Here is a 26,337-nt window from a genome sequence, read left to right as displayed (position 1 = left end):
GCGTTCTACAGACAATTCCTTCAACCTCATGGCTTGGTTTTTGCTCTGATATGCACTGTCAACTCTGGGACCTTATATAGACAGGTGTGTGCCTTTCCAAATCATGTCCAATCAATTTAATTTACCACAGGTGGACTCCAATCAAGTTATAGAAACATCTCAAGGATGATCAATGGAAACAGGATGCACCTGAGCTCAATTTCGAGTCTCATAGCAAAGGGTCTGAATACTTATGTAATAATATAATATAATATGCCATTTAACATATTATGTAAATAAGGTATTTCTGTTTTAAAACATTTGCAAATATTTCAAAAAAACGTTTTTTGTTTTGTCATTATGGGGTGCTGTGTGTAGATTGATGAGTAAAAAAAAATCTATTTTTGAATAAGGCTGTAACGTCACAAAATGTGGAAAAAGTCAAGGGGTCTGAATACTTACTGTGTTATAACTTTGGCCTCAACTGTTTTGTTTCATATGTTCCTTTTTCTCATGGTGCTTTTTCTTCTTCTTCTTTTTCCAGGTGGCATTGTCATCCTGAAAGGCAGTCTGTATCACTGTCATCCTGAAAGGCAGTCTGTATCACTGTCATCCTGAAAGGCAGTCTGTATCACTGTCATCCTGAAAGGCAGTCTGTAGCACTGTCATCCTGAAAGGCAGTCTGTATCACTGTCATCCTGAAAGGCAGTCTGTATCACTGTCATCCTAAAAGGCAGTCTATAGCACTTTCATCCTGAAAGGCAGTCTGTATCACTGTCATCCTAAAAGGCAGTCTATATCACTGTCATCCTGAAAGGCAGTCTATAGCACTGTCATCCTGAAAGGCAGTCTGTATCACTGTCATCCTGAAAGGCAGTCTGTATCACTGTCATCCTGAAAGGCAATCTGTATCACTGTCATCCTGAAAGGCAGTCTGTATCACTGTCATCCTGATAGGCAGTCTGTATCACTGTCATCCTGATAGGCAGTCTGTATCTCTTGTGACACAGGAATCTCGTATTCCCAACCCAATAGCTTTGGAAAACTCTGGAAATACCTGGACTTTTTAGGAGTACATCACCAAACTTATCAAGGTGCCCAGGCACCGGATCCTATAGCTTTACATTATAGCTTCATTCTTTTTGAATATACCAAGAAAGAGTACAAAGTCTGAACGTTAGCAATAGCCTGTGGCCATCCATCCACCAGTGCACCACCAACCAACCTGCTGTGACCGAGAGGGCGTGACCTTTCTGACTACCGGCTTCAAACAGACACTTGAAAAGCGGGACGCAGTCAGAGAGGCTTCCGTGCGGCGGCGACTCCAACCAACACCCCATCAGGTAAGGCTGTGAAGTCCCCCCTGCTCCCGCTGGCCGGGCCCTAAGCCCTTTAACTCCTTCTGGGCTTTGAAGCTGGCCAGTCCCCCAGCCACCTCCCAACAGCCCCCCAGCCTGTGTCCCCTCACATAGCCAGCCCCCCATAGGAGGCAGCATGTAGGAAAGGCTGCTGATAAACGGCCTGCTTTCATGCTCTGCTCTCCTATTTGTTCCCCTCGGATTAGAGGCTCTGAATGTGTGGAGGTTGTTTGGTTGATAGATGCTCACCCTGGGCTCTTTACTGACCCCCTGCAGGCTCTGGCACTGACCACAGAGAGCAGAGCTGCTGCACATGTGGCGGGGAAACGTGTGGCCGCTCGGCCTGGGTGTCAGGGGAGGGTGGGGGAAGCTCATCACACACACACACAAACACACAAGCGCTCTCGTACCTAAATGCACACACAAAGTTTGTTTGAACATATACACTCACATACACATATTATTTTGAAGGCACACATATACACACATTCACGTTGTAGCGGGAGGCTTTTTTCTGGTGTTTTAAGTAAAGGGAGAGTTGACAGTACCAAGACACGGGTGCTTTTCATTTCATTTAGGGGAAAATAGCGTTTTCCAGCAGATACAATGTAATCTCTGGTCATTAGTAAAGCCAAGGGTGGGTGGGTGTTCGCATGCATGTGTGTGTAAGCTTTTCAGTATGTATGTATGTGTGCAGGGAATGTGGACATGCATGTTTGCGCTGTGAGGTGCATAGGTTCAGGGGTCAGTATTTCCATACAGAGTGACTCTGGGAGAGATAGATCTGGCCTGGGTTTCAATCTAGCTAGCTGCACAGATGAAGGGCTGGAGATACTCTGATGCTTTACTGGGATCTGATACCATTTTAACATGGTCAGACTAATGGAGGTGTCATTTAACTTTTACTCTTCTTGATTCATAACCTAATTATCACCTTACCTGTCATAAATAGTATTTTGTACTCATATATTTCACAAGGCTATTTTGTAATAGCATATTAGTTACACATAATATGTGTTTCAAATGGCATCGTGCAATCATTTCTAGTCGGTGGTATACACTAAATCCCATAGTACCTGGATTATGTTAAATCACTATGTGATTAGGAAATCTGCATGATTTAGGAGAATATTTGGTATTTTTGCATTCACTCTTTGTTATTATGTCATGGAATCAGAGCTACTGAGGCATATTGCAAGTACTGAAGCACATACACTGTATACCTGTATGGCAAAGCTGGAAGGGTTTCTTCTCACAATAGACAAAACAGCAAACACATAGTAGCTCTTCAGCTACTGTGAATGAGGTTATTTTCTACTCTCTAAATAATCCTGATTGAAAGTAAATGGTGTTTATAGAATTAAGTAAATAAAAAGAAAACATGGCAGACAAAGCGACGTGCAGGATGCAGGAGAGGATCAGTATCAGACAGAGCTGAGGGCCTTTGTTTGAAATGTTCAAAGTCATTTTGCAAAATTTAGGTCACCGCAAATTATAAGTACACTGCAGCGAGCCATCATTTGTGAAAGAATGAGAGAACGAAAGAGGGAAAGATAAGTAACCTAACAGACCTCATTTTGAGCTTTCTTGTGCGTCTTTAAGGGTTACATGTTTTTTTATTTGTGTGATTGTGTGGAAAATGAAACACTTCTAAGCATTAGGAGAGACAATATCCATCTTTGTGGAGCTAATTAAGGACGTGATCTGAAATGTAGTTTGTGAGCAGCCCGTTGCGTTGCAGGGCCTGAAGGGTCAGCTGGCTCACAATAGGACAAAGATAATGCAGCAGGAGTCAGAGGCGGAGAGGGCTCCAGTCAGGAGGGATAACTCCCCCCCCTCGCCCCCCTCCACCACCCCTCCTTCCTGGCCTGTGTGCTGCTGATGGAGCTATGCTCCTAGCCCAGGGCTCCTAGCTCCCACCACACCAGGCCCTGCTCTGTTCTGCATGTGGGCTGCTGCTCTGCACTGCTCTGCTCTGCAGTCAGGGTCGCTCCCTTTGTGCCGGCCCTCTTTGGCCTCCCGGTAAAAAAAAGACATGCATGATTTCATACATGAAAGATATATGTAATTGGACAGCAGGGCCTATACAACACATTTACAATTCTAAACAGAATATGTTAAAAGCAATTCCCCTCTATCTCAGTCGCTCCTTTTTTTTTCCGGAAATGTATTTGCACATGTCATAAAACACACAAAATACAAAAAACCTACAGAACACAGATTATCACACTTTTATTTGCATGCATGATATTACATGTGGATGTTGAAAGAGAACAGATGGAGCCAGTCTATCTGTATGTTCCAGTTGATCCCAGCATGGTTCAGACTGCTGTGTTATATAGCTTTAGGAGAGAACATAGCGGACACACTCCCACTATAATACCAAGATCCTAACCTAATAGTATTATTACATTTCAGGACACAGACTTAAACCATTTAAATAGTAGACATCTAATGATTTCAAGTTCAAGTTTTTAAGTCAAGTTCAAGACAGGCCAGTAATCATCCTGTGATCATTGGAGTCATTGGAGTTAAACAAATGCACATGTTTCATGCTCTAAGCAATGAGGGGAATGTCACAAAGCTGCCTGTCAGTTGACCACAGGGAGGGGATGACCTATTACGTGCCACACATTGTTTTTTGTTGTTAATGTGTCTATTTTTACTGTATAGATAGGCATCAAAATAATATGGATTTAATCACATTAAAATTAAACTGATAAATTGGACAGGTCACATATAGATACCAGATTCAGGCCGATGCCTTGAGTACCCTTTCAAATCCTGACTGAATAAGCTGTAGAAATGTTGTATTACCTGTCTTCAGTCACTCACACACACACACACACACACATTGAGGGTATGGGGTCCCGTGTGACTCAGTTGGTAGAGCATGGCGCTTGCAACACCAGAGTTGTGGGTTTGATTCCCACGGGGGACCAGTACGGAAAAAGAATGAACATTTATTCGCTCACTACTGTACGTTGCTCTCGATAAGAGCATCTGCTAAATGACTAAAGTGTACTTGTTAGGTGGGCTTGTGCGTTGTCCTTGGTAGGGTCTGAACCCACCCCTCTTATAGTGTTAATGTAGTGCCAAGGTAAACACCTCTGCCGTTAATTGCCTTAAGAAGCTCACACCTAGCCAGCCTCACTAATCACCTGCTTTTATTGGCCCCGGACCCCAAAGATAGGCCCCACCTCTTCCTGCCTCTTTAGGGCCACAGGCAGCACGCTGACAAGTGATGCTCAGCATTCGGTCCCCCACTCCTCTTCAAATATGGGTGGGATCACCTGCCATGGAGCTGAGGTCGAGGGGGTAGGGGGTGCTGGCGGGGGTTAAGTGTCCCATAATTCAGAGATAGCCACTGTGGTCACCTGCAATTACTCCCAGTCCACATGCCTGCACTTCAGGAAGTTTTAGAGGGGCAGAAAGAGAGGAGTTTGTGTTTCAGTTGTTTCCCCATTGGTTCATACAGATCAAGGCCAGCCCGCTGTGTGTGTGTGTTTTTATGTAGTGCATGCCAATGTCAGTTGTACAGTAGGCTCAGATTGAATGATCATTCCACTTCCCTTAAATGCTATCCTTCCACTGACCACACTTTATTTTTTACAATGAAAATAAGCTTTTTCAATGAACAATTCAAGATGCATGTGGCCTCATTGGATATTTAGTGGTATGTTTAGATAAGTAAACAAGAAGCCATTTAAATAATAAGCTATGATATTTCAGGCAGTGGAAACGAAAAAACAAACAGGATGATATTAAAATGTTTCACAAATGTAAACATCATAGGCATAATCATCATCATTATCATCATCATCACCATCAATGTCCTCATTTGCATTATGACTATTATCATTATCTTCACCCTAGTCCTTCTGATTTAAATTAGATGAACTTTAATTTGATGAGCTCTAACTTACTAAGGAAATCAAAGGCTATTCTCAACATGTGTCCTTTGATGCATCTAATTCAATCGTCACTGCATGTTTCCCTATTAGGGCTTTATTACCATGCATAATGAATATTACCTGGAATGTAGTAGGTGTACATGTAGGAAACACTCTTGGTGATTAAAAATGATTATCGATGGCTGGCAAATTATGATAGGCTATTGAAATTGTTCGTTTTTTCTCATTCAAAGACAAATGTTGGTGCTCAATAGTCAATAGGCTATAGGTCTTGGAGTTATAATAGGATTGCGTAATGTGATTCCTTTTTCTACCTTGATATTATGATATCAGAAGAGAATGAAAACATATACTTTGTACAATATAATCAGTAAATAAGCCTTCATTTCCATATCGAATGTTTATCAACATATCAGTCATACATTTGCATTTTTGTAATTTCAGCTCAAGTATTTGTGGTTACTTTGTTGGTATTTGGGTTGTAGAAAATGCAGGATTTCCTGACCGCAAATTCAAGTAAGCGTTCATGTGTGGATGAAATGATTTCATGACCATAGCTTGGCACATAAGCCAGACATATATGTCAGCTGATAGAGAAGCATCCAGAGGCAAAGGATTTGGATGGTGACCCTTGGCGATATCCTAGATCTCGGTTGCCCTTCTGTGTCCGCTTCCACCTGTCATCTTTCATCGTGTGCGATTTGGGGGCTTTCCTTGGCAGCATCTCGGAGAAAATGACTCTCTATTTAGGCCTAGAATGTGCTAGCGCAAAGCCAAACCAGGCACAATATTATGCGTCGATGTAATGTTTCCTTTTAGGTTGATAATTTAAGGGGGACATGCGTTATTCTATTCTGCAGCAGTTATATTCCCTCTCATCCACAGTGCAGTATAGTGGTCATATGGCTCTGATTTGGGAGCCCTCTTCCCTGGCCTTTGGAGACGCCCGGTGTTCTCTCCCCGCTCCTCTCCAAAGCGCGCAAAGCCCATGTGTCATGGCTCTGTCTGTCACCATGAGCACTTGACAGCAGCTCTCAGGATTTGTCCATTATTCTATATGTCCACGTAGACCTGAAATGTATGCGCTAGGCCTGTTTTAACCTACTCGTAGCCGGAGCTATGGAGATGTGCAGAAGGCCTGTGAATTATACCATCACTGTAATCTTGGTTGTACTCTGCGCATTTATAAAATTATTGACTTGATTTTGTAACATTGGCCAACTTTGTATATCGACACTGCAATGCAACTGAGACAATCAAATTGTTGTTAGAATTTTCATTTGATTTTGATAGAAAAGTGCGTAATTTTTACTGTGCGCTGGTCTCTCGTTGAATTGGTTTACCTCACCAGTATATTCATCACAGTGTCTATGGAAACGAATTGGTTTAAAATGTCGTTTTTGAAAATAATTTTCTTACCTGAAGAGAGATGAAATGGTTGAAGCACAGCCAGTCAGTGATAAGGGATGATGAGGCTGCTTGGATGGACTGAGGCTTGCTCCAGGCAGGTTGAAATACATTTTGTCTTGTTTTTGCACGGGTGATGGAGAGACATCTGTACTACTTTACTGCACAGAGACGAATATTGTCCCCTTGCATCACTTATAGTTTCTCAACACATTATTTTGACGTTGGAACAGAGGATTATGTGCGTTTACAGACAAAACAAAATGCAGAATAGAACCAACTTTAATAAAAAACGAAGGAAATCATGCTTTGATGTTTCATATTGTAATGGACATTATTAGTTGATTACAAAAAAAAATCAGGATTATATGGTAGTAGCAGACCTACCGGGTAAGGGGGCACACTCGCGCGTGCGCGCGCACACACACGTTGCATGTTGCATAGGCCTACAGTATTTACATAAGTAAACCCCTTTGCTGACCTTCGTTTTCTGAAATGCACATTTCTAAAATCGACATTAGCGATAAAACATGTAGCTTCCTAAATCCACTCACCAACAACGAACACAACGTTTGAATTAAAATAATAATGCACATTCTGAAGAGGTATAGTGGGAGGACACAAGTAAATAGAATAGAGCCAGATTAATTACTATTCCTTATCTTTAATGTAAATGAGACAGAGTGACCAGATGGACGGTAGTCATATTTACCCTCCAACGTCACTATCTCTAAATCATGGTCATCACAACAAACAGGTCGTCCTGCTCCCAGTTCAGTTAGCATCCACACAACTGATGGCAGTGTTGTCCCCACTTTCTGACGTTGCTGGTGTATTGTTTTCATTTACAAGAAACAAAACTTAATACAAGAGACAAAAATGTATATTTTTAATTGCGTTTAATTTTCGTTTACAAAATACATTCATGTAACAGACAAAAACAATTACAAATGCATAGAATGGATGTGTTTGAGATCGAAATCGTCTCGTTTGTGAATATGTGGTGAATATTACAATCCTTAATTTCAATCAAACCATAAAGTGTTTTTCTCTGCAAACAATTAACGATTTGAATAGAAATTTCGAATGATTAATTAGCAATGGAAATGTAAGTGGAATATGCACATAATACACAAAATAACAGGTTTCGCAACTTTTCAAACAAATTAGTTCTAATTAAGTAATCAAATGTAGAGTTTTGTTATTAACATGTTATACACATATATTAGTCTGGTACTTGTCCACCTATCTAAGTAGCGCAAACAGGGAAATAACATTTATTTGAAAACATTAAAATTACATATGCCTATATGCACACATGTAGAAGTGAAATGCCCACAAAGACCATACGATGACACATGGGTTGACAGAAAATGAACAACAATATGTCAAGGTTGGTCACCGATGTTGTTTAATTGTTGTTAATATTTTATATTTTTTTCCTTACTATGCCCTGCATAGATCAAAGTCAAACGCTGTTCTAAAAAGCATTTTGTCCAAACACAGTTACGATACTCACAATAAATAGATTAAGTGGGTTTGCAATAAGATTATTTAGAACAGGACGCCTTTTGATACAAAATGGTACACAGAGCATGCAAAATATCATGCAAAAGATGCATTTTGTGTGTCTTAAATGTATATGCTGTGTGTGACAAAGAGAATAGTCTTTGGAGAGAAGAAGCGGGGATTGTGAACTAACGGATTAAATATTCATCATGCATCACAGTTTAGCAAACATCAAGCTACGGCAGATCTTCTTACTCCAGGGTTAACAGTTCAATGCAAAATAACCGCTAGGCCTACGTAAAAACGCTTCCGTAAAGATTCGGTCGCTGTAGTGCATTCATGAGGAACACATGTTTAAATAATGACTAAAATTTTATATATTCATCTTCACTTGAGTGTAAGACACCCCCATACATAGGGGATAGGGGAACCCTTCACTCTAATCTTAAAAAGAGACATCATTCTAACACCTGAATAAGGTCCCGAATGAGGTCTTATTACGATATAACCTAAAATAAAATTGTAATTATTTTATTTGTGACATTTTAATATGAATATTTTCTGAACATTGCATGGCATCACTAACTAGCAAATCAAATGTCATCACATTGAGTTCACTAGTTAAATATTTAACCTAAATAAATATATATACATACAATATAAAACTGCTGTAAAGCAAGACTATAGCCTATTTTGATATGATGGGTTGAACAACTATATGTCTATTCACTGATTTATTTATTTTTTCCCCCCACTGAATACTCGTATGCAAATACACTGCATAGAGGGCTTTAGATACCAGTAAACACTGTTGAATGAGCTATATTGTTTATTTAAACTAACATCTCTAGAGTAGCCTGTGTGGGTCTTGTCCCCTGCACATCTCCTTTGGGCGGTGGACTGTATCTGGTGATTTGCATATTGGCCATATGTAAATAGATAAAGCCACTATCGCAGTCTGATGGCATGGGCTGGCGCGGTGGCGCACAGGTGGGCACCGGGGATGATTATCTTTCTGAGAGGCACAAGACTCTGGTGAGGCAGGTTCATGTGCTCCTTGATCCCCGTGGTCAGAGTGAACATAAGAGGGCGCTCCCATTGCACCTGGTAGCATGTAATGCCCCATCCACCCCAGGCGCAGCAGGGCCGGACAAAAGCACATTGCTGCTGACTGACTAAACCCTTGAAGAATACTCCGTTTGTTTTAGAAGGAACATATGCAACAGCATTTCACTTTGCCTCCACATTTTCAAAGGCACATTTATCCAGAGGTGACTTTTTTTGACTAATTATTTAATCTGTTAATCATATTTGTTTATTCCAGCATGTTAGTTTATTAAAGCAATTTTAGTGTCATTCAGTGGTGAAGTGAAAATAATGTTTTAAGATGAACGTTTTCTTGGAAAACTGTTTAGTGTTGCGGAATGTGCTATGCCCTCTTCACTTCTATTTACCTAAATATAGGAAACCTGGACTTGCGTGCCTCATATGTTAATATAACAGCCCAAATCCCCAAATCCTCCGGACTAAAATGTTCATTATCCCTTTATAAAGTTACAGAGCTATTCCAGACAGCAGCTTTTATCTGTAAATGCTTTCACCCCGCTCTCATTTCCTCTGTGCTCCCTTTTGTGCTTTGTTATCCTGGGATGGCACGCGCGGTGCATGAGGTTAACATAAAGTAACACACACACACATATACAGTAGGTCTACCCATGCATATTCTGAAATAGAACTGAATACAATCACTTAACGTCAGTAAATGTAGAATAGAAAAATATGATTCCAAACTACAAGCATGTTACACAAGGTTAAGGGTGTTTAAATATACTGTTTTGTTTCCTGCAGCTCTGTGATGGTCAAGTGTTTTCATGCGACCCGAATAATGGAGTGAGCATATTAAGCTACTTCAGCTTTTCTTTGTCATATCCACGGGCTGTCATACAGGTTGTGTTGAATTTGCTATGCCACTCATCGATGTAGGCCTATTGAGGTTGGCACGTGGACAGTTATCGTTCCCACAGAGGGACGCGTTTCAATTCACATAACACAAAGGCTCGCGAGCCTGTCACATTTTTTTCGGGGACTCGTACATCTAATTGGTGTGTATATTCATAAACGTGAGTTATCCTACTGAGTCAGATCTATACGGTATTAATGCTCGTTAGTTAAACATAAACTGTAAACTCAGATTGGCATTGTTCGGCTTGCTAAAGCGATAGACCGGCTCCGATAGGCTATGTCTCTCACCAGCCCCAATCACACCAGGCTCTTTATTATCTCACTGGCCCTCGAACTCCTCTCGCACTCTATTTTCTACCCATTCATTTTTACAATCTCCCTTTCCCGAGAGAGTAGACACATCGCAAATCCTTTCTGTCTGCCTCTCACACAGCTAAATCAGCATCTCAGTTTGGCACACTTGGTCATTATGGTTTTGGTACAGCTGACATGCAAAGCAGGCCTCCGTGCTAATATTCTGTATCGATACAGTCCCGATTGGTTTATCAAATATGTGGCCTCAAATATACTTTTATATGGGTGCAAAATCTTGTAACATTGCAAATATTGGCTTTGGCACGCGCGTTGTCGCCTTTTGGTCCTAATAGTAAGGATTTTTCCCTAATATGTAGATGTCTCCGAGACCTGACATACCTGCAGGAGCTCACATTGAACGTGAGGCTCCCCATTTTGATTGTCATCCCTAACGTTCACCCTACATCAGAGCAAGATGCAAATTAAGATTTGAATAATCATGCAACATGAGCATTCAGACTAAAACATCAGAAACATTATATTTTTGACATGCCTTATTTGAATCTAAATAGTATTGTGTGTTCATTATAAAAGAACGTAGATGTTTGTGGCCGTTTAAGTAGGCTATATGTTAGCTTAATATCATGCAGAAAAAACGCTAAAATATACTCATTACATTTTCATTTAAGATTACTCTCAGTTAAGGTTATATTTAAGTGCGTTTATTCTCGTGTAAAATCGTCAAAGTAGCCTAAAACTAGAATTACAACTGCGTTTGGAATCTCACAAATTACGTCAAGAAGAAAAATAAGATAGGCCTAGTGTTTTGTATAATCTACATATTATATCAACTTAAACGTGCACTTCTACATCAAATTTAAAAAATGAATAGACAATGTGTTTCAGATTCATGTTACTCCAATAAACATTATGTAGCCTAATCAATTAAATTAAGCGGGTTAGTTTTATTTTTGAACAGAAAGTGTGCATACTGAAAGTGAGGGATTGTCAATTTCTTTAAAGAGAATCAACAATAGAATTATCATGACAAAAGGCAGTGGGACAAGCTCAAAGGTTGATTTCTAGAATCCAATATTTCCATTCCGGGGAAACCAAACGTATTAAGTGACCATCTCTATAAGAGGCGAAATGTTTTGGGGGAAAGTGAAGGGGAAAAGGCAAACCTGTGGAGAACCTCACCGATCTATACTACAGTTGTTAGTATTGATCAAATGTCACCTCTTTGAACGCAGTCGTTTGGAAGTTTCTCCATTTATCAGGAATAATTTCGAAATGCACGGATATGACTTGAGTAATGCCAATTATGCTTGTTTTCAGATAACTGTTTGATTGAAATCATACACTCATAGTCAAACATTTAACCACTACGAGAAAGTCATTCACAAAAACCACTTGAAATGAAATATCAAGTGCAATGAGATGATTCGATTATTTGTTATAATTTGTAATAACAGGTGAAAATCATTAGGCCTACAAAGTATAGGATTAGGATACTTAGGAAATGTTTATTGATTATGACTGAATTCATTCCTATATATTCTACCTGTATTGACCTGCATAGGCATGGGAGATATGAGAATCATGCAATGCAAACTCCCCCAATGCATTTCTTACTGTCAGTAGCCTAATCTGCTGCGTAAGTGTTTGTTGTATACATATTCTATACAAAGGCCTACTCAAACACATATAAACATCATAAAATGCAGAATTCAATGCTTTAGCTTCGTGGCCAATATCACCCACAGAGGCAAGCTACTCAAAACTAGTGGACTGGACGTGGGCTATATCCATACCATATACACACACAGGAAGTTGGAGTCTGCTTTTCACAACTTCAACTTAAATTCTGTAACTATTTTAAATACATCGCCGACATACTGAGCATGTCGAGGTGTTGTATTTACAATGGTGTTATCAAGTGTCATTTGTAAACTATTGTTTTACACTGACAGTAGACTGTATAGTCTCCAATCCCCTCAGGTCTCCCATCTCCCTATCTCCCTCTCACTACTCCTGGGACAAAGCATATTTTATCGAGACAAATCTCAGTTTTTCATTAAAGGATTCCACATTCTCACGAAAAGGATTTCTGTTTGTATCCAGAAGTAGGTTATTATACATGCATGCAACTACAGTTACAGAACGTATCAGTCTGTTACAGTGAGGCTAAGGCAGATTTATCAGATGCATCTTAGCTCAAATTATATATGTGTAGACATATAAAAGTAGTGCTCCCTACACTTGATAGTGTGGAATAAGGCTTTTTAAACTTTGCACAACATTAGAAGTAGTGTTACACCTGCTTGTTGTAAGCTTTTGCAACTCTAAAGCATGCAAAGAGAGTTATTGCGTCTCGTTTTGTGCTTAAAATGCACGGATCATGTTTAAATAGTTTATTACGTTTGCAAATATATAAATACATGGTTAATTAGTATTGTCATAGGTGTTCTAGTTCTACATTCTAGTTTAAGTGGCATTCTGTCTTATCCCACACGTTAGACATGTATCATCATGAGACTAGGCATTCATTTACAAAACAAAAATAAATAACAAGCTATTTAGTTGTCTATAGCAAATATGTGCACATCTTGTCAAAGTTTCCTTATGCATAATGCTTAATTTCTTGGTTACTTGTTTTCCCGTACTGTCCAACTGTAGCTTATCATAAAAAATATTGATTTGTGTCTATAAGTTGTATAAATACATTTCAAAAGTATTTCAAACTCCAGCAGTCAGCACTGCTGTCTCAGAGTGCATCTAGTCTCACTACTAACACAAGTGACAATATAGGAAAATGTGATAATGAATATAGGCTATTACTGTGTTTTAATATAAATGTGTTAATAATAAGAAATATAAATGCGTTATAGCCTAATGTTAAAAAACTAAAAAGAACGGACAAAATGCAGCGAAGTGCGGGGTATTGCGTGCTTTGCGGCGGCTGTGGCGTCTACTCCAGTATTAACTTTCACTGTCTTCCTTCTAATCAAACTCTTACTTTCCGCTGTACTTAATTCCATATTTTCAATTCCTGATCATTACTTTCCTCTTTTTCTTCTTCCATCTATCCATCCATCCCTCCCTCCCTCCTCTTTATCCCTCCCTCCCTCTCTCTCTCCCTAGCTCTCTCCTTTGCTGAATCTTATTGATCCAGAAGGTGGCTAATTAGCCCTTCCCGTCGTGCCTGTGTAATGAAGCACATGCGCACTGAATTAATCACAGCCATTTTTTGCAGGAAACTAATTAGCAGGAATAAAGATCCAAAGAGTTTTTTTCTTTTCAATCATCAGATCTCACTTTCACCTCTTCCTCGCTCCCTCTAACACAAGACTCATCGCCTGCTTTGCATCCAAATTATTTTTATATTGCCCTATACAACTAATACTTCGTTTTTTTACACTCCGCAACAACAATGATCTTTCTTTTGCCATCCTAAACGCAAACTGACCAAAAGGGACTGCCTTGATGGGATCTTTAGCCGAATCGTCTCAATACTGGATTAAAAAGCAAGGATCACAAAGCGGCAGCGAAAAATTGTAAGTTACAACTTTGCGTTTCTCTCTTTTCCTCTCTCGATGTTTCTACGATTCGATTCTTTTCACTTTTAGTAGTGGGCTAACCGAAGGTTTCTCCTATTATCCAGATACGCACCGATCTTCACTATTCTCATATTCTGAGAAATGACAGGCGATCACAAGTTATATCATGCAAGTAGTTTTGTTTATTCTCGGTTTTATTCGTATCATTACCTGTGTTTACATCTGCGTTCGTCCTCGTTCTCCTCATGACTGGAAGAAAAGAAATGGTCAAGACAGCGATTCCCCTCCAAGCAGTAGACCACAAAAAAACATATATTTAAAAACACATTTGTGCTTTTCGATGGAATCATGAAAGATAGAGAAGTCTTATTGGTGTCAAGAAACACATTTTGAGGACGATTATGATGTGAAAGGGTTACATTCAGCCTACGGAGGGTAGCGGGAGCTGCACATGAGCGTAGCCAGGAAAGGAGCACATTAGTCCAGCTTGTGGGTCCGTCTACGTCCCGCGAAAGAGAAACACCGCCCGCGTTCTTATTTTGACAGATATGCCACTTGTTCGGTCCGCTGTTTTCAGCACCATCACGGGTTGATAAAATCCTTAATGTTAAGCAAAATGTTCACGTTCCGATTCGTTTCTTACATTTGTGTTTCCCTCCGCCCCGCTTTACATCTCAGTTCCTCTACTTTTCTCTCTCCCCACTTTGTCCATCATTTTCTTTTATTTTTCATTCCTGTTTGCTTCTTTGAAGCGATGTTAAAGTCGATTCTTGCTGATTCCCTGACGGAGTCACATGCAAATCGATCGGTAGGCCTATGTGTGTGTGTGTTTTGTAAATCTGGTGTGTTTCATGACAAGAGCGGATCAGTAAGACCTCGGGAACGGGAGAGCCCATAGCCGAGGCAGAGAGTTGAGCTGCGGGTTGCATGGAAAGAATAGAATGGTGATGCGAGCAGAGAAAGGGATTTACAGAATAGGTTGTCTGTCCGACGAGACAGATGACAGCTCGTATGGATTTTTATGGAATAAGTAAGAGCAGTAATATAACATTTCCTTCCCACTGGCTATAGCTTACCTTCATAACAAATAACAAACATTATACTTGATAGGCCTACAAAAAGGAAACATTATCAATGAAAACTCAATAGCTATGGTATAATGTTATTCTATCACCTAACATGCTTCCCTGCGTAATAATAACCTTATTACTGATTTCGAAAGTAAACGTAACTATTTCTTCCTAAAACAACCAGAAACTAGACTAAATCAACTTTGGATGCGTTACTGTCAGAATAAATTGTGTAATCATACACGACGGATTGTTTGGAAAAAATATAACTTGAGAATTTTACAAAAAAAGATCTAAACATTGGCCAGATTTGAATTGGTAAGCAATAGATCGACTAGTAACAAGACGCTGGGACGGATTAGGCTTGCGTGAGAATATAACTAGTCCCTCCGTGAGAAGGACAGATAGACAGGAAAAAGCAGAAATGCTATTGACCTCCCGACGTTTAAGACCCAGAAAGCAGTGCCAAGATGCCCAAAAAGTACAGAAAACATAGAACAACATGGTCGAAATGGAGGACTCTCGAAGAAAGAGTGAAAGAATGAGGCAGCCGACGAGTTTTCGCGACAGAGGGATGGAAAAGAAAAGCGTTTAGCAAGCTAAGGCAAGGCAGGGATGTGCTGGTTTGGGGGAGAAAAGAGTGGGAGGTTGAAAGGCTGGGGGTCAGACGGCAAGAAACAGGGGAGCAGGGGTCATCGAGTGAGTGCAAGAGAGATAAAAATGAAAGAAGGAAAAACCCTACACAAACAGCCGAGGGAAGGCAGTGGGAGAGTGAGACTGGGGGAAAGGAGAGGGGTGGGGGGGTTATGTTGAGGGGTCACACAAAGCATAACACTGAGATTGAGGGGGTCAGCAAGTGCAAGATAAAAAATATGCCTCCAGTTTGGTAAACAGGAGAGAAACACTATACAAATGTTTCTATGGGTTTCTAGTAGGATGGAGGAAGGTATAATAATGGGGTTTGGAGACTCAGACAGAGAGTAGGGGAAAGCCAGAAAGAGAAGGAGAGGGAGCGAGGGAGGGGGTAGGAGGAGAAGGATAGAAGGGGTCAGATAGCCATGGGCCATGGAGAAGGAGTCAGGGAAGAGGTCAGGAAAACAGATACTAACACCTTTCAGACTTGCCCCAACTAGAGGGGCCAGTAGCTCCCTTATAGATAACTCAGACCAGCAGTATGTCCAGGACTCAGAGGATAGTAGTGGGAGAGATGGCAAACAAATATACTAGCAGGAGCAGTGGAGGCTTTTTTTACTGGAAGAGAGAATATAATACCCCCTGCCTCTTTATTTTTTGCTTATATTATTATTTATGTATTTCAGGAGGGAAAACTTGGAGCATTAGATTTTGGGCCTATATGTCTGTTTTTGTGTATCTCTGCTCCGTAGACGTAGGTTGGGCAATAATTACAAGCGTGACATAGGAAAGGAAATCTAGCATAGTACATGTGCTGTGCCAGGACTCCCTCTCCTCTCGCCATCTCTCTTTCCCTCGCCCCTCTCTCTCCTCTCTCGATCTGTCTGTCCTCCTCCTTTACAAAACAAGTAGCAACGCTACTCGGTGTCATCTCACTTGCTCTTAGAAGACTCCTGGATTTGATATCAAACCCTTTGGTAGAAACATTTGAAAAGCAACTACAAAATGTATACTACAGATTAGGAGGATTTTGATGCCTTTTTGATATTTTTCAAAAGTAATTATCCAATGTATAATATTTATGTCAGCTGCATTTACCTGCTCAGGTATGGTTTAATGGGGGTTTTAAGATGGTTCTTGATTTCCTTGTGTTGTACTCTGTTAGAATCACATAGCAGACATTATGGTTAGGTGTAGGATGTGCATTTGGTGAACCACTGTATCTGTCTGACCGTGCTGTTTATTCTGCTTAAGGGGACTGTGGGTTGGGTAGATGTCATGAGGGACTATGTTTTTACCATAGATAGCTACAGCACACTTAAAATCATTGTAAATACTCAACTTTGATTTCCAATTCATTAGTAATGACCAGGGTTGTGTTTTTGTAAAGTATTAAGTTCCATTAATCCTTGACAGACGGAAGGAGGGGGACTTAAAGCATGATCCTCAATTTACATATTTATTTTAATTACATGTATTGATAAGGACTTTATTGCATTTATCTCAAGACTATATTTTGTTTTAAGGTCTTTCATTATCAGTCACACAGTTTGTTTATATGGACATATAACAATATTTATTTTATAGATATATTTACATAAAAAAAACATATTTTGTGTAAATTTGTACACTTGTAGTTTGTCTTTACCCATAGTTAAATGTTGTACTTGACTATTCACTATCACCATGTAATGTTCGATAATGGTGTTAAATCATAGGATACACGTAATAGGACAGAACCGTAGCCTACAGTATATGAATGCCAGCACACCTGGCAGAATGTTCTATTACTCTATGTGTAGAATAGGGTATGTATTCTGCCGGGAAGTATGATATGGACATTTAACTTATGGTGTTGATATAATGTAACATTTTCCACAATTGTTATTATCATCATCATTAGTATGATGTTTATTATCAACATTATTATTACAAGTAGTAATAGACTAGGAGTAAGGATGTTAGTATCATAGTTATCTTTATCTTTATCATGATCTTTGTTTATAATATCATAAGCAGTGAATAGTCAGTAGTGTAGTGACGTTAGGGATTTGATTGAGGTTCCTGTTTCAGTGATAGTCTGTAGATGACGCCCTGTTCGTCTATCCTGTTATACTACCTGCGTTATCTCCCTATGTCTGGTTCCATGAACATATTTGATTACTGGTGTGTCTGAGACTGAGTGTGTAGGTCCTATTTGGGTTTGTGATTGGAGGGGGACAGGAATAAGGGGTGTAGTAGTGTTGAAATAAAGAGGAGAGCGGTGACATGGTTACAGGGTAACGTGAGGGGGAGAGACAGTGCCCCTGGTCGTCTACTGCCCCCTCCCTCCTCCCTCTGTCTCTCTCTCGCTCGCTCCCTCTCTCCCTTGCTCTCGGGGGCTGGCAGCACCCCTAGGGAAGCTCTTTGCCATGTCCCTAGTCAGAGAGAGCCCTCTTTGGGCAAGCGCCAGGCCGCTAAGGGGCAGGCAACGCATGGACTAGCACAATATATTCACCAACCGTTGGTCACGTTGCCAAATCAAATCCAAAGAAGGTTTATTTTTTCCTCCGAAAAATATTTTTTACCAGCGACGATGCCTAATACATTGATATTTTTTAAATAATCAGTAGTGATGTCTTATTAATTATAGCAATTAACTATTATTATTATTATTATTAATAATAATAATAATATTTTTGGTATTATTATTACATTCATTTAAACCAGTTAATTATTTTAGATTTTTTTTAATTTTTTTATCACAATCTTAGATTTTGTTGTGATTGTAGTTATGAGAAATTACTTTTACAGTGGGTTGACTTGCTCTAAGGGCGAGGATAGTATAAATATGAATATGTTTGTGTAGATTCGTTTTCCATTGATAGCACTGGAGACAGAAAGAGGCTAAAGCGTCTCCCTCCTCCATTTGCTGTAGGGCTTTGTGGAAATGAGTTTAGCAGGAGCAGTGGCTCTGATTACAGATTATGGTTTTGAATATGCAAGCTTGTCCAGCCAGGACCTGTTCTTCCAGTTGTCCCGTAGCCCAGGCCAGTGGCATACGTGTCAGCCGTGTCATTAAGGAGCGGGCTGGGGGCGGGACACGGGCTGGGGGGAGCAAGGGGAGGGGGCCAGGAGATGGCAGGGATTCTTAGGTGTGTGTGTGTGTGTGTGTGTGTGTGTGTGTGTGTGTGTGTGTGCATGCTCTACCTGGTTTCTGCTCCCAGCAGCCCCGAATCGCCACGAGAGCTCCTCTATGCCAGCAGCGAACCGATTTTATGTCCATTTCCCCTCCCTGTTCCCTGTCCTCTTTTTGAGCTCTTGTTCTTGCTGTCATTCTTTTATCTTCTTGAAGTGAAGTTGGCAGGAATTTATGTGGTTTGCTGTTTCACAATATGTTATCGGGTTAACATTCTCTGAATCATTTTGGGGTAGATTTACAATTGGGAAGGTGTGTGTACTGTATGTGTGTGTCTGCTCTCCTTTGGTTATTATTCCGTTTTAGGTGGAGGTGTGCAATGTCACGTTGTCAATTTGAGAGAATTTCAGAGTAATCCTTATATTGTGAATATTATTACATGAGATGTTGGGTATTATTGCTGACATATCTTCAAAATATAAAATAAAGCAGACGTGTTTTGTTTGGTAATATGTCTGAACTTGAGGAAGAGAATGAGAGGAAACCCACACCTGATTAATGTGGTAGAGAGAGAAGGGGGTTAGATACGGATTTAAATGGAAGATTTCCTATATGGTCTTTCCTGTATTTTCCTCCCATCAGGACATGTTTAAGCAGCTATAGAGGGCCTTCCACGTTGGCCACTCGGCCTCCTTTGTAATTTATATAGCACTACATAAAAAATACAAGCTGGTATGCTCGGCTTGAGAGTTAGCCCTAGAGCTCCTATTAGAATGTATATATCTACACCCATATTTGCATCCAAATGCAAACATGGTAATTGAGAGTGATTGATACTTTTCTGAAAACAAATACAGATGTTTTAAGCCATACACACGTGGAAGTATGTGTGTATGTTTATAATAAGACACACTTCTCAATCAACATAATTAGCAATCTAATCATTAGAAAATACCATTGGCATTGCACATTATCTGTTTACTGCGTACACTCTAATGTTTATGTTTGGGATCCGATTTATATAAATAATTTCTGATTATTACATTTTAATTACAAAAACACACACTGATAAACAGAAGCACTGGTAGCTCCTGTCATTTCCCCCATCAGTGTGTAGTGATGTCTGTGATGGTTATATAGCAGTGTTAAGCCATGGCATGTTGCTAGGGTGTTGTATTTTGGCAGGGACTGGTCCACGAGTGCTGTGTGATGTGATGCAGACGAGTGCCGGAGAAGTAGTAGCATAGCATGTTAGTGGTTAGTGGAAGCTAGGACAGCAGTAGCATAGCAGGTTAGCAGCTAGTGGAGGCTAGGACAGCAGTAGCATAGCAGCAAGGCCGTGTCTCATATTCAGGACAGCAGCGGCTGGCTGTAGCTCCCCGCTGTGCAGGCGGGCCGTGCAGCGTGCGTATGTAGCCTACGTAGCTACGTACCCGGGCGACAGGGAGCACTCCAGGGGCTGCCCAATTGATCTCTGCAGAACCCCCCCCCCCCCCCCCCCGGCCAGGCCCAGCCGAGCCCACCCCTCTCCTGGACCCCGGAGACCAGCATTCCACCCTCGGCGCTGGCGCTTATCATCACAAAGGACAGAATGCATAAAACATGGTGGACACACAGACAGAGGTCGCCTTTCTCTTCCCACACTGAACCATGGAACAATGCATGGGGCCTTTTGGCCTGTGACTCTGATGACACGCTCACCCTCTTTTCATCCTCCTCTCTTTCATTGTCGTCTTCTTCCTCTTCCTCTGCGTATACTTGTGCTCCATGCAGCGATGCCTGTCCACATATTGTTTTGTTAGTTACGCCGTGTCTATCAGTAATATGCTATTGTCAGCGCTAGTCAAATGTGCATTATGTAACTGAAACGCTGCTATTAAAAATGCACGGCGTGAGACTCCCCAGTGAAGAAAGTGTGTGTGTGTGTGTCTGGTGTGTGTGTCGTGTGTGCTGTGTACACCAGGTTCCAGAAAGGCCATGTGTTATGACATTTCGTCAAGATTAACTGCATTATTCTGTAATATTTTTAAAAAGAGACAAGCAGCATTAAAACAATATTCATTTTTCTAATGTGGTTATACTCATTTGATTATTTTAATATTTCATAACAATATATATATATCTATATATTTTTTTTTTAACAGCATATACAAAGGCATAAATATGATTTTCCATTAACTTAAATAAAGAATAATATAATTATTAATTAATGAATATTATGGTAAATTGAACCAGTAGGAATGTTATTTTTGCTGTCGTTCAGTCAGGTGATCCTGTTCATACGTCCATCTGCAGCAGATGTCATTTTGCCCTGACTGTTTTACGGCTAGCTAGCTCAATTATGCAACAGGATTTGCTTTGGCTGCATGTGTGTGTGTGTGTGTGTGTGCATTATTAGGTAGTAGTGTGTGTGTGTGTGTGTGTGTGTGTGTGTGTGTGTGTGTGTGTGTGTGTGTGTGTGTGTGAGCGTGTGTGTGTATGAGCGTGAGCATGCAAGCCTCTCAGCTGCAGCGATGGCCTCTATTTGTCAGTCAGTGGGCCGGCCAGGGAGGGAGTGAGGCCAGAGAAAGAGCCAGTGACAGACGGTCAGACAGTCCCTCCCTGCCTCCATTACACTCCTCCCATAGCTCCACATGTCTAACTCACATGACACAATTTGAAAAATCCAGATATATTTGCTTAAAAGTGTTTGTGTATTTGTTCAGGCGGTATTATCCATCCGAGGTATTGTCCATGTACGTTCTTGTTTTGTTTATGCTACTATATTTGAGATGTCAGTAGGATTTCTTTAAACAAATACATATTTTTTACTCAATATTAATTTCTGCTAGGTTGGATATTCATTTTATTTCCAGGTGGAGGTAGCATTCATTTGAGGTGCTAGCAGTGCTGTGTATTTACAGTCAGTTAGGACTATGATTCAGTGGCTATAGCAGTGATGGCCGTGTGGGGCTATCCCAGTCTCAGTCTCATGGCTGGGCTGGGCCGGGTCTAGGCTGGGCTGGGCCGGGTCTAGGTTGGGCTGGGCCGGGTCTAGGTTGGGCTGGGCCGGGTCTAGGTTGGGCTGGGCCGGGTCTAGGTTGGGCTGGGCTTCAGGAATGCGTCGTGGGGATGTGTTGGACCCCAGCAGGCCCATTGCACTTCCTCTCTGTGTACCTCACAGCTTATCCTCCTCAGGATTAGAGAGAGAACAAAAGAAAATAGGGATTGGAGGTGCCCCCCCCCCCCCCCCCCCCCCCCCCTCCCTCTTTCCCTTTTTCTGTGTAAAAAAAAAACTCGAACAAAAAGTGTGATTCACTTGCAAATGTGCGGCAGCCTGTCCAGGTCCCCCATGGGGCAGAGAGAGAGAGAGTGGGAGAGATAGAGAGAGACGGATAGAGAAAGAGAGGACAGACGGAGAGAGACGGATGGAGAGAGAGAGAGAGAGAGAGGTTGTAGCAGCTATGCTCCCTAACCTCCAGTCTCCTGGAGTGTGAGGCCTGCTCACCACGGTAGGCCTGATGGGACTCTAGGATCTGCTATTTCTGTCTGACGCTCAGGAAACGACGACTGCTCCCAAGCTATTCACATCCCTAACATCTGATCTCCTGGGCTTAGAGTACTCTATGCACGTGATGAGATTCTGTGTGTGTCAGTGTGTGTGTGTATGCATGCATTTGACAGCCATTGTTGCCGGTGTAGTATTTATGTAATATTGTCATTCTCTCCGGGTTCCTTGGTCTGTTGTTGTTATCCCCCTGTCTAGGGGGCCGTCGGGGCAGCAGTGAAGGGGTTAAGAAGCAGGGATAGCCCCCTTTGTCTCTGCGGCCCTCTTTGCCATTGTTGTGGTGGAATTGAGCTCGGTGCACCTCACTTGACCACAGCAAAGCAATAAAATGGCCTCTAAGTGCTGCAGTCTCCCTACCCCTTCTGATGGCCGCGCTCACACACGAACGCATGCGTCAGTGCTGCTAACTACGTGTTTTCCTCTAGCATTCTCAGACCAGCTTATTATTTAATGCAATTTTCGTTTTCTAGTCTAGCGAGCGCTAACGAGTACGCTGGAAATTATATATTTTTTATATATTTTTTATTGTGTCTCACAATGCACACTGATGCATGAAATGCATGTAGCTGATATTCATAAGCATTAGTTGAATGTGGTATTTTTTTTTATTTTCCTGTTCTGTCAGTCATTACATTAGCCTGCTCATTGTGAGACACATTATACAGATACCTAATATAAATATGTGTTGTGTTATTTTGATGCAAGTAGAAACATTCAGTGAATGTAAATAAGGAAGCATCTACAGCTATTTTCATGAAGTAATTGTTTTAATATCTAGAGACATTCAGTATATGTGCTGCATATTTACATTGATCATTAAAGTAATTTCAATGCAATGGCCCTGCTTGTATTCATTAACATAAAGGTAATGCTATTGCATTGTGTTCAGTTGAAACGCTAGCTATGTAACTAGCTACTGTGTTGGGTTAGTACTGTACTGTGTACTGTGTGTGTGTGTGTGTTTGAGAGTGTGTGTGTGTGAAAATGTCAAGGCCAATGTCTGCCCCCCTCTCTGAATGTGTGTTCAGACATCAGATCTGTCCCGAGTGTTGCAGCCATTTTGGTGCCTTTTTAGAGGTCTCTATTAACACAACCACAGAGGAGAGGAAATGATTCCATTTTACTTTCAAATTACATTTTTACATAGACATGTTCATAATGCTGCTGTTGCAATATTTATTTTTTCTAGCATCTTGTTATTCATTTATTAGGATATATACTATATTTATACACAATGAGGCAACATGATTATTTTTTCTTCAGTGTTTTATAATTTTATGTGATGTTGTTTTGTCAGTAGTGGTAATAGCTATGGGGATACTGGTATAAAGGAGACACACAGTAATATCATTATTTAGGGTGGGGCCTAAATTACGGTAAGGCTTCCACGTATGGTGTTGGTGCTATTGTTATGGATAGCATTGATGATTGTTTATATCACATTGTCCTCTTGCAGACGTTATAATTAAAAAAGGAGAAATAAGCTGTCTGTCTCTGTCTCCTCTCATCAAATGAGCATTTAGATGTCAAACAGGAGATGTCAGGAGAGCCATCTGATTGGCTGGGGGGTTTAATTGCCCCTGTCCTCCCCCCTCTCTCCTGGGTGGAACCTGTTTATGCCAGGTGTCCTACAGACTGTATTAAGCGTTGCACTGGGCTGCAATTAAATCAACACTTCCTCAAAGCCACATTATTACACATCCACTGTCAGATGAAGGGCGTCAGTCTGTCCTGTATGCTTCCCCACTCCCCTTCTCCTCCTCCCCACCATCCCTCGCTCCATCTCTCTCTCACTCTCTCTCTCTCTCTCTCTCTCTCTCTGTCTCACTGTACCTAAAACAAATGCTACTTGCTCATTTTCCCTGTGTTAAATGAACAAACACGAGGACCTCGGAGCCTCATAATAAATTGATTAGAGAGATGCAGACTCCCACACAGTAGCACCCAGTACTGGAGCTGTGTGTGTTTGTGTTTGGCCTGAGGAGGAGGAGACGCATGCAGACGCAGACGTGTACACACACACACACACACACACCAACCCAACTGAGGCTAATGGCAGACCTTCTGCCTCTCCCCAACCCCTTCCATGTGTTTGGGCTAGCCACGCTCTGGTCACTGTATTGTGGCCGGTGTCTGGCGTGGTGGTGACAGACTACAGCGTCCTCCTGGCCTTTTCATATTCATCATCCCTCACTCCCATGACTGTTTGGTTTTCATTTGGAGGTTCAGTTACCCCGGCACGGGGCTGTGCTGTGGCCTGGAGGGGGTTGGGGCGTGGGTCTATAGTGGGTTGGGGGCCCAGGCAGGCCTCGGGGGACCGACACTAGGGTAGACGGCCGTGACAGACTGGTGACCCTGGCTTTGTGACGTCACAGAGCCCGTCTGGTCGCTGCTGAATTCCCTTCAGCTTCTGCTCTGCTGTGTGATAGCATTCATAATGATGCATAGTGACGCTGTGATTCAAACAGCAGCAGAGAACAGTGGCCTATTTGTAGATGGCATGTGAAAACAAAACACAGCCTCTGATAATTAGTTCATCCTCCCGTGGTAGAATGACTAAGTATCAACTTATCTCCCTGTCTTTATCATGCTTCGGTAAGAAAAGGCATCTTTTTTTCCCATCCATTTATTTCATACCGGACAGGACAAACCGGCCTTCCTGTTGAATGCAGGTATAAACAAATAGCAGCGAAGTGTTGCTATGTGAAGCTGTGTGAAGCAGCAGAAGAACTGAACACAGCCTGGACACATTCACCAGGTCAGCTAGAGGTGAGCGTTGGGCTGGGAGCTCAAAGCCTGAATTATTTCAGTAGTTAGTTGTCAGGTGCCATTGTTCTTTGTAGCAACTCTCTTTTTTTTTCATCACCCCCCACACACTCTATCACTCTCTCTTCCTCTCTCTGGCTCTCTCAGTAGTCAACGACTTCAGGGCAATGTTTCCTTTGGAGTAGGTTGTTAATCGCCTGCGGTTGCTGGATATGTAGAAATTGCCACAGAGCTTAGGCTTGCTAATTTGTGTAGCATCTCTGCTGAAGCTCAATGTGGTTTCTGCAGATCAGGTGAGGTATGCTGTGTATGACAGAGTGAGAGAGCATGGTGGTAGGTTTAGGTTTGGCCTCATTTCTCCTCTGTGCTCTGTAAGCCAGGTGTTCCCTCATGTTGGGTCCTGTCCCGGTGTAGAGAAACAGGCTGCATCATTGCAGGTGAGAACCAGGCCTCCGGCGCTAACATGGCTCTCTTCCTACCTGCCTCCAGCAGGGCTCCTGGGGCCTGCTCTCTGGGGCTGTAGAGGCCTGTGGAGGGTTGTGCAGGGCTGGGGGATGAAACAGGAAGTGTCCCCTCTGTGTAGTGGTTCTCTCTTCTATTCTGTGCCAGAGCAGACTAGTTATTAGCAGGCCTTGGAGAGAGGCTCTGGCTCTTGTCCTCTCTCAGCAGCAGGGCCAGTTTGTAGGTGACACAGGCTTTGTTTATATTGGCGAGGATAGGGGGAGGGGAGGGAGAGGGGAGAGGAGGCGGGTTCACAGACACCAGTCCCATCACTTCCTTCCTTCTTTAGCTTTTTTTTATGAATCACCATTGTCATAACAACAGTGTGGACAAAAAATGACATGTAAAAAAGGTGAAGAAAAGAGCCCTTATTCAGACATTGTTCCAACATTATGTATAGAAACTCTAGAATTATAGACACGGTTAAAGCACCGCATCTGGTGTATCTCCTCTTCAATGTAAAGCACAGTGTAAAAGTGTTCTGACTGACTGACTAGCCTAATCTCTGAGTTTGGCCTGCTCTGCCAAATCCCCCTATCTCTCCTCTCCCTGCTTCTCTGTGTAAGTCAGGTCACATTAAACAAGCCTGTGTGTTTTGACCCTGATCAGCAGAGAACACACTTTCTCACACTCCTCAGACCTCTGGTTTCCTCAGGACAATCCGGTGCATGTGTGTGTGCTGTAGAGGGAGTGTGTGTGTTTGTGTATTTGTGTGTGTG

The 26,337-nt window shown here is 41.7% G+C and overlaps 1 protein-coding gene across 1 annotated transcript in view; it reads left to right on the top strand.

The window, feature by feature from the left end:
• Window positions 1-13,704: 13,704 nt before the first annotated feature.
• LOC311126570 (zinc finger homeobox protein 3-like) overlaps window positions 13,705-26,337 on the top strand; it is a gene marked incomplete at its 3' end in the record, with an annotated part of 70,558 nt that continues 57,925 nt past the window's right edge. The window contains exon 1 of the mRNA XM_084200562.1: window positions 13,705-13,980. The remainder of the gene's footprint in view (window positions 13,981-26,337) is intronic.

The sequence above is a fragment of the Coregonus lavaretus genome (assembly GCF_964263955.1).
Source record: "Coregonus lavaretus genome assembly, contig: HAP1_SCAFFOLD_495, whole genome shotgun sequence".
Lineage (NCBI taxonomy): Eukaryota > Metazoa > Chordata > Actinopteri > Salmoniformes > Salmonidae > Coregonus > Coregonus lavaretus.
This window is presented reverse-complemented; position numbering and strand designations above follow the sequence as displayed.